Source organism: Lithobates pipiens, unplaced genomic scaffold, assembly GCF_037356315.1.
Source record: "Lithobates pipiens isolate NorthernLeopardFrog02 unplaced genomic scaffold, aLitPip1_a1.2 Scaffold_28, whole genome shotgun sequence".
Lineage (NCBI taxonomy): Eukaryota > Metazoa > Chordata > Amphibia > Anura > Ranidae > Lithobates > Lithobates pipiens.
Window position 1 is genome coordinate 172615913 of NW_027507789.1, and position 7505 is coordinate 172623417.

The window sequence follows — 7505 nt, forward strand, 5'->3', positions numbered from 1 at the left end:
GCCAACATAAGGAAGCCCATACATTAGTCAGTTTGCTACCCCCAAAACCCCCCACCTCTCCAGCAGTCTTGAAAATGGACTGTTTCTGATGTGAGCACGCTCCATAGACAGGAACTGCTGGCCTGTGGGGGAGCATGGTTTTTGGGAGGATTGGCATATCAGGGGGAGTATGAACTTTCAGCTCAACCCCAAGAAAAAAAAAAAAAAAAAAAATGATATAAAGCAGTTGACCCATGCAGTGCGGGCAGAGCCCCACTGAATGGGTGGAAAAAGAAAAAAAGTGAGCGGAGTTGGGGTTTAGGGGATCATTTAACTTTAGCAATGCTTTAGTCCTGGTTCACACCGAATCAGGCTTTTAAATCGTGCAATTACTCGAAATTGCATGATTTCAAAGCTGCATGTCGGTGCCATTTCAGACAATAGGGTGGGTCTGAAAGACATTAGCTTCAGATATTACCCAAAGCATCGCTCATGGCAAGTCGCTTGGGGCCACCAATTCCACTCTCCATAAAGGCTTCCAGGTTGTCGATCAATGCCACAAGTCTAGTTCAGCCCATAGTACAAGGCGAAGCCGAGCGCCAAGGGTACGAATGTCACTTGTCAGAAATGCATGCCAACCACTTTGATTAATACACCCTACGCCAGCTCATTACCAATATTTTCACTAGCCATGCTTGGACCCTAAGCCACTCTGAACCCTTTCCCTTCATAACAGTGACCGGCCATGTGTCTACAAATAACTCTCCGTCACGCTGAAACAAAAACACTGCCCCAAGTCAGGCAGCGGCCTAAATCATGTGCTTACTAATGACAAAAGGCAGAATTTCACCCACACAAGCGCCCATTGTCCCGCTCAATAAAAGCTTGTTACTTTAAAGAATATTCCCATTAGTGGTGGCTGGCCCGGTGGGCGGAGGACCTATTCCGATGCAGCGTACAAAGTTCACCAATGCACAGGACAAAGGAGGATGCTCTCTTCCTGTTCCAATGACAGCGGGGGGGAGAGAAGCCAGCATACACCTGATGTTGACACAGCACATCCAGACATTCGTTTGACAGTTTGCAAAAGCGTGATGCTAAAATAATTTATTAATAAATTCTGTGTTTGACAGTTAGGTTATTATATAATTTTTTTTTTTTTAACTATCAAAACCAACAGACAAGCATCTTTTTTTTTTTTCCTCTTTTTTTTTTACTATATATGTTTTCCAACAAAAAATAAAAAATAATATATATATATAATAATAATAAAGAATATAAAAACCAACAGAAGCTCATAAAAAAAAAAAAAAAAAAAAAATAGTACATGGATTGGATCTCTTGTGAAGTTCCACAGCAAAGCACAAGGATCACAGGTAGGAGGAGATGCTCACAAAGGAAGCAATGCCAGCCCACGATGAGATCATGCTAGGAAGAGTAGAGACTACGCTTGCCTTATGACAGGGTTACGTATGAAGGCAATGCAAAGTACAATAACCCAGTGAGATCTGATCTCAGCACGACATTATAAAACAAAAAAAAAAAAAAAAACCCACACCACAAAGAGAAACCAAACAATGGTATAAATAAAAAAGCAAAAACAATAAGGTTCATGTCCTTTAGCCCAGCAGACGTCCCATACCAGCTCCAGGTAATCTGCAATACTCTGGGGCATTGGACAAGTTTAATGACCGTACAATCTACTTCCAACATAGAATTATGGAACTAGGCTGCCAGATTTCAAGTTCAGATTCCCCAAGAGACAAATAAATTGATATACAAATGTAGTATTGGAGAGTAGGCAGGATTCAGGGCAAACCTGAAAGTCGCAAAACTCCAGGTCAGATTAGACAGCCTCTCAACTTTTTTACCCCAGAGGAACCAATGAATGAATGTTCTATAGGAAGAATGCCCCCCCATACGTTGGCAGTTAGTAGGAAGAATGCTGCTGCACCCCCCCCATATGGCAGAGACGGTTAGCAGGAAGAGCATCCCCCCTCAGTATGGTGGCAGTTATCAGGAAGAGTCTTTGTCGCGCAAACCCCCCCCCACCCCCAGAGAGCACGTTCCTCACATTGGTGGTCAAGGGGTTGGGGGGGGGGGGCAGAGTACGTTCCTTACATTGGTGGTCAAGGGGTTGGGGAGGGGGGGGGCAGAGTACGTTCCTCACATTGGTGGTCAAGGGGTTGGGGAGGGGGGGGGCAGAGTACGTTCCTCACATTGGTGGTCAAGGGGTTGGGGGGGGGCAGAGTACGTTCCTCACATTGGTGGTCAAGGGGTTGGGGAGGGGGGGGCAGAGTACGTTCCTCACATTGGTGGTCAAGGGGTTGGGGAGGGGGGGGCAGAGTACGTTCCTCACATTGGTGGTCAAGGGGTTGGGGGGGGGGGGGCAGAGTACGTTCCTCACATTGGTGGTCAAGGGGTTGGGGGGGGGGGGGCAGAGTACGTTCCTCACATTGGTGGTCAAGGGGTTGGGGGGGGGGGGGGGCAGAGTACGTTCCTCACATTGGTGGTCAAGGGGTTGGGGGGGGGCAGAGTACGTTCCTCACATTGGTGGTCAAGGGGTTGGGGGGGGGGTGCAGAGTACGTTCCTCACATTGGTGGTCAAGGGGTTGGGGGGGGGGTGCAGAGTACGTTCCTCACATTGGTGGTCAAGGGGTTGGGGGGGGGGTGCAGAGTACGTTCCTCACATTGGTGGTCAAGGGGTTGGGGGGGGGGGCAGAGTACGTTCCTCACATTGGTGGTCAAGGGATTGGGGGGGGAAGAGTACGTTCCTCACATTGGTGGTCAAGGGGTTGGGGGGGGTGCAGAGTACGTTCCTCACATTGGTGGTCAAGGGGTTGGGGGGGGTGCAGAGTACGTTCCTCACATTGGTGGTCAAGGGGTTGGGGGGGGTGCAGAGTACGTTCCTCACATTGGTGGTCAAGGGGTTGGGGGGGGTGCAGAGTACGTTCCTCACATTGGTGGTCAAGGGGTTGGGGGGGGTGCAGAGTACGTTCCTCACATTGGTGGTCAAGGGATTGGGGGGGGTGCAGAGTACGTTCCTCACATTGGTGGTCAAGGGGTTGGGGGGGGGTGCAGAGTACGTTCCTCGCATTGGTGGTCAAGGGGTTGGGAGGGGGCAGAGTACGTTCCTCGCATTGGTGCTCAAGGGGTTGGGAGGAGGCAGAGTACGTTCCTCGCATTGGTGCTCAAGGGGTTGGGGGGGGGCAGAGAGTACGTTCCTCACATTGGTGGTCAAGGGGTTGGGGGGGCAGAGAGTACGTTCCTCACGTTGGTGGTCAAAGGGTGGGAGGAGAGAGAACGCTCATGTTGGTGGTCAATAGGTGGGGTGAACGCCCACCATGTTGGTGGTCAAGGGGTAAGCACGCCCCTCACATTGGTGGTAAGAATATAAACCTTAGAGAGACGGCTATAAAGCTCATGGCCATCCTACAGCTGGCTCTTCCAAGTGGTATTGGCACTGGAACCATGCAGGTGCCATCAAAGTTTCCAAGGGTTCCTTGAGCGGTTGACATATTTGAGAGTCTGGAGAAACCCTGGTTGAGAACATGTGACCTAGAACATCTAGGGATCTCCATAGGGAACACTAAAATCTCATCCAACATACGCCTCTCCAGTGAGATCACCTTGGAGACACCGCCAGAAGTTCTAGGTCTCAGCAGACATTACCACACATGGGGACTGGTCCACCCAACCAACCTCCAGACATCGGTCTACCTCTACAATCCCTTGTACCTCCGATTGTCCAGCCACAGCGAACAAACATTCCCTCCAATCCGATCCATGACTAGACCAGCAGACCATTGTTCTCCACTAGGAACATTACAAGACCAACACCCAACAAGATAGTAAAGGCTGACCCTACACCATCCGATCTGATCGTCCAATCTCCTTTAGCTGACCAATTGAATAGTTTAGGTTTGTCCCCATATTATTTGGTAGATGTAAAGGAGATCGTACAGATAATGTGGTGTATGGACATCCTTCACACACCAGCTGCAGCCACAATCCTGACATAAGAAACAATGAGCGATGAGACAATGCCAGTTCCTCCCCCCACAACAAGCGCCCACTCCGTCCACATGGTACCCAGGGAGCCCCAGCCTAGGAGGAGGCGGGACGGGTCCTCTTACCCCGCGGTGCCAGGCGCTGGAGAAGGCGACGGTATCCTGTGACTGCGCTCCGGACTCACTCCGACAACTAAACCCTCAACCCCGAGCCTGCTGACAGCGACACCCCCCGCCCGACCAATGAGGAGACGCCCATACCCCAGCGCCGCCCCCGTCCTACCGCTCTCATTGGTCGATACAGAAATCAATCCCCGGGTCTCTCTCCGCGTCCTCCCCGCCCTGAGCAAGCTGATTGGCCAAGGCGAATGTCGCTCAACCTGCGTTCTCGCCGTGCTTCTGGGACTCACTGGTTATTGGGTATAAGTTCACACAGAAGACGGTGATTGGCTGGTGGCGATCTCAGTCAAACAAAGTTCAGCCAATAGAGGGATGGCACCGCCCTGGAATGACGGTATCGAGTTCACCTGGCCAGGTGAGTAATAGTGAAGGGTGTGTGTGAGTCATAGAGTGGAAGACACCGAAACATACACAGTGCCCGGCCTACCTGAGACATTCCTCATGTACCAGCATGTGGGGGGAGACTGGAAGATACAAAGTCCATTCCCAGCCCCCTCCCCTCCATCTATTCTTTGCACAGCACCACGTGACCACCCCTGGCACTTGTACTCCCATGCATTTCCAAGAGCAGCCAAAGACACCATGTTGTATGGTGACACGTTCGATAATTGGAAGTCCGGCCAATCCAATTGGCTGCCCTAGCACGAACCCATTACGGCTCCAAAATCAAACATTGTTGTGTGCATGTATGAAACGCGCTGAAAACGCAGTTGCAATACCAATTCAGTGTTAATGGCAAGAAGATGCGTGGAAAAAAATGAGTGCGCTACAAAAAGCGCCCCAAATAGCTGATCAGGGTAAAGGGCCAATCACAGTGGCAAACACAAGCTGGTTATCGGCATTCCTCTACTCATGCTGACAGTGTGAGGAAAGTCGATAACCAGCTTGTGTGAAAGGGACATCTACATTGATAATCAGGGCACTGATTATCAGTGCAGTGCCAACCAATGCTGCATATCAGTGGCCAACAGTGCTGCCAATCGGTGCTCATCAATGTCACTTATCAGTGCCTCCTCATCAGTGCTTCCTATCAGTGCTGACTCATCAGTGCATCATATCAGTGCATCCTCTCATTGCCAACTCATCAGTGCATCCTACCAGTGGCGACTCATCAGTGTCCATCAGTGCATACTATCAATGACGAATCATCAGTGCCTATCAGTGCATACTATCAATGCCGACTCATCGGTGCATCCTACCAGTGCCGACTCATCAGTGCATCCTATCAGTGCCGACTCATCAGTACATCCTATCATTGCCAACTCATCAGTGCATCCTACCAGTGGCGACTCATCAGTGCATACTATCAATGCCGAATCATCAGTGCCCATCAGTGCATACTATCAATGCCGACTCATCAGGGCATCCTATCAGTGCCGACTCATCAGTGCCTATCAGTGTCGACTCATCAGTGCATCCTATCATTGCCAACTCATCAGTGCATCCTACCAATGTCGACTCATCAGTGCCCATCAGTGCATACTATCAATGCCGACTCATCAGTGCATACTATCAATGCAGACTCATCAGTGCCCATCAGTACATCCTATCAGTGCCGACTCATCAGTGCCCATCAGTGCATCCTATCAGTGCCGATTTATCAGTGCATCCTATCAGTGCCGACTCATCAGTGCCCACCAGTGCATCCTATTAGTGCCCACTCATCAGTGCATCCTATCAGTGCCGACTCATCAGTGCCCATCAGTGCAGCTTATCGGTGCCCTTCAGTGAAGGAGAAAAATTACCTGTTTTCAAAATTTTCGATATTTTTTCATTTATTTAGCAAATAAATAAAAAAAATAAAAACAGCAGTGATTAAATACCACCAAAGGAAAGCTCTATTTTTGTGAAATTATATAAATGTCATTAGGGTACAGTGTAGCATGACTGTGCAATTGTCATTCAAAGTGTGACAGTGCTGAAAGCTGCAAATTGGCCTGGGCAGGAAGGGGGTAAAAGTGCCCTGTAGGCAAGTGGTTAAATACCTTTACCGGTTACCAGTGTAACCATTTCAATACCTTAGGGTGTAATATGACGTCCTTGACTTTGTGTGGGGATATCTGAATTATGCCTGCAGCTACAAGTATCATTCAAATATCATTCTTTCCAGCCGGCAATTCTGTGCGCGATAAGAATGATTATAGCGACAGTTCTGCCGCTTGATTGTTCTTATAGGCGACAGGACATTCCCCCTCCTCCTGCCGCCATCCGGTGCTTCTCTGGGCTCTCCCGTGCCATCGGGGGCCCGGAGAAATAATCGGCCAGTTCCGGATGGCGACGATAGAGATTTTCGGTGACCAGATGGTCACCTGCCATCTCTATGACCGTTGGAAGTTCCCGGAAGTAAACAAAGCCACGATCGTGGCTGTCAGCTTGAGATTGGCAAAAAACATTTTTCACGATCTCATGCTTTCCAGCCTGGAGGAGAGATGTGGGGTCGCATCTCTCCATAAAGACGACCTGTCACAATAGATTCCTATTACAAGGGATGTTTACATTCCTTGTAATAGGAATAAAAGTGATCAAAAAAAAAAGTAAAAAAAATTTAAAGCGCCCCTGTCCCCGGTAGTTCACGTTCAGAAACGAACACACACGTAAGTCCTGCCCACATATGAAAACGCTATTAAAACCACACATGTGAGGTATCGCCGTGTGCGTTAGAGCGTGTGCAACAATTCTAGCACTAGACCTCCTCTGTAACTCTAAACTGGTAATCTGTAAAGATTTTCAAAGCGCCGTTTATGGAGATTTTTAAGTACCGAAGTTTGGCGCCATTCCATGAGCGCGTGCAATTTTAAAGCGTGACATGTTAGGTATCTATTTACGCAGCGAAACATCATCTTTCACATTACACAAAAAAAATGGGCTAACTTTACTGTTTCGTTATTTTTTAATTCATGAAACTGTCTTTTTTCCAAAAAAAGGCGTTTGAAAAATTATTGCGCAAATACCGTGCAAGATAAAAAGTTGCAATGGCCGCCATTTTATTCCCTAGGGTGTCTGCTAAAAAAAACATATATAATGTTTGGGCGTTCTGAGTAATTTTCTAGCAAAAAAAATGATGATTTTTACATGTAGGAGAGAAGTGCCAGAATAGGCCCGGTATTGACGTGGTTAAAGATACACAGGAGGTTTGGCACTAGAATTACTGCTCCCACGCTGACATTTGCAACGATCCCTCACATGTGTGGTGCGATCATTGTTTACATATGCGTGTGGGATTTATGTACGCATTCATTTGCATGTAAGCACGGGGAGACAGGCGCTTTATTTTTTATTTTTTTTACATTTTTATTATTTATTTTATCTAAAACTCATTTTTTTACACTGTCTCTT

The 7505-nt window shown here is 48.2% G+C and overlaps 1 protein-coding gene across 1 annotated transcript in view; it reads right to left on the minus strand.

Moving 5' to 3' along the window:
• JUP (junction plakoglobin) overlaps window positions 1–4242 on the minus strand; it is a 100526-nt gene extending 96284 nt beyond the window's left edge. The window contains exon 1 of the mRNA XM_077459939.1: window positions 4116–4242. The gene's annotated coding sequence lies outside the window, so the exon portion shown is untranslated. The remainder of the gene's footprint in view (window positions 1–4115) is intronic.
• Window positions 4243–7505: the final 3263 nt, after the last annotated feature.